General features: G+C 36.5%; 1 non-coding gene across 1 annotated transcript; it reads right to left on the bottom strand.

The window, feature by feature from the left end:
- Positions 1-954: 954 nt before the first annotated feature.
- Positions 955-1,088, bottom strand: LOC114896407. Its single transcript, XR_003793787.1, has one exon. It is a non-coding gene; the product is annotated as a small nucleolar RNA SNORA70 (small nucleolar RNA).
- Between the last annotated feature and the right edge of the window lie 722 nt (positions 1,089-1,810).

The raw sequence follows: 1,810 nt of genomic DNA, 5'->3' as shown, positions 1-1,810 counted from the left end.
ACTAGATTCTTTGATTTTTTATTTCTCTCTGTGAATATAAACAGTAGTGGATAAGTTAAGGCTTGATCATAACTCCTTATACCCTATTGTTCAATGAAGGGCTGAGCTTTAAGTATAAGCATAGAAACATAAGATGTCTTATCCCCTTATTTTACAGATGAAGATTTCTAGTTCACTGGGATAAATTTACTTGTCCTAGAATAAAATAAATTCAGGTCAGACCTAGAACTGGAATGCAGAGTTCTCATTCTTTGTTTAAGATCCTTTCCATTAACCCAAATTATCCCTAAATTATTCTTAGTTGGACCTGATAGTTATTGAGATTATTAAATTCTTACTTAATTTGTACATTTAAATTTTATATATTTATATACTATGTCACTTTCTAGCAAGGGGTTATTCCTAAATTATGGATAGCTTTAAGGAATTAAGTCTTATCTGAGTTTAGAGCAGTTCTTCTACTCGCACATTAATGAACAGTCACCATCAAAGCTGAATCTTCTTTTGCTCTAAGTAAAATACTTTTTTTTTTTTTTTGATAAGAAAGTAGAATTTATTGGTGGGCATGAGTAAGGAGGGGACAGTGCCAAGGCTCTCACGAGCGCAGGGCCTGCCATGTGTCCAGAGGGCCACGATTAGGGATGTATTCGACCCCACAGCCATCGGGAATGAGCCGCTTTTCTGCCACCATGTTTTCAAATTTGTCTGCATTAAACTTAGTAAATCCCCACTTCTTGGAGATGTGGATCTTCTGGCGGCCAGGGAACTTGAACTTGGCCCTGCGGAGGGCCTCAATCACATGCTCCTTGTTCTGCAGCTTGATACGGATGGACATTATGACTTGGCCAATGTGGACCCTGGCCACTGTGCCCTGGGCTTTCCAAAGGCACCACGCATAGCTGTCTGGAGCCTAGACTGGGGACAGCATGCCTGTCATTAATGTCCACTGGAAAGAGCTGTCTCCAAGGTCCCTCAGGGCAACCCATACAGGCAACAGGCTGGTACACTACCAAGGAGGCTACTCTTTACAGCCATTGCGCACGGGGCCCCCATCGGGAAAAGAACACAGTCGGCTTAATTGGCTGCTAAACTCTTTTTTTAATCATCAGTACTTATATTTAAAAATTATCCAAATTCAAGATTTCCTAGCAGGCTAAATTGATCCTAAAACATCACAATCAGAATTAATTGAAATAAGACATTATTCACATAATAGATTTGTGTAAGTCTATGTTACATTGGTTCCATTAGAAATAATTTTCTACTTGCTTAAAAAATAAAGAAAAAAAACTCACCATTCAAGATTTCTGTTCTAAATAAAAGCAATTATGTGCTACCTCCTCTGATTTCTGCTCCATTTGGAGTTTGTTTTAGATATTTCACTTTGGTGTTTTTTAAGAAATACTAATGCAATAAAAATGAGCCTTGTCTAGTTTTCCTACTAATAATTTATATATGTATACATAATTTCCAGAAAAATATTCAAATATATTTCAAATCTCTCTTACTATTAATATAGGTTCTGTTAAGCTTTCCAAGAAATGTGAGATTGTATTAAAATTTTAATTGAGGGTTTTTCAATGTTTGGAATTGAGAAAAAGTTATCCTGATTTAGGCAGTGTAATTCAACTCCTGCAACTACTAAGATAAACTCAAATAAAACTTATGGATATGGTTATCAGACAGCCGACAAACGCAAAGTTTTCCCTCTGTCAGGAAAGTTTCCAGTGGGAGAGAGAGCATGCATAAGATAAAATGTGCTCCATAATCAAATGGATAAGGCTATTTATTGAGAAGAAAATAAATGAAC

Source organism: Monodon monoceros, unplaced genomic scaffold (genome assembly GCF_005190385.1).
Source record: "Monodon monoceros isolate NGI ecotype Baffin Bay Population unplaced genomic scaffold, NGI_Narwhal_1 Super_Scaffold_15, whole genome shotgun sequence".
Classification (NCBI taxonomy): Eukaryota; Metazoa; Chordata; class Mammalia; order Artiodactyla; family Monodontidae; genus Monodon; species Monodon monoceros.
This window is presented reverse-complemented; position numbering and strand designations above follow the sequence as displayed.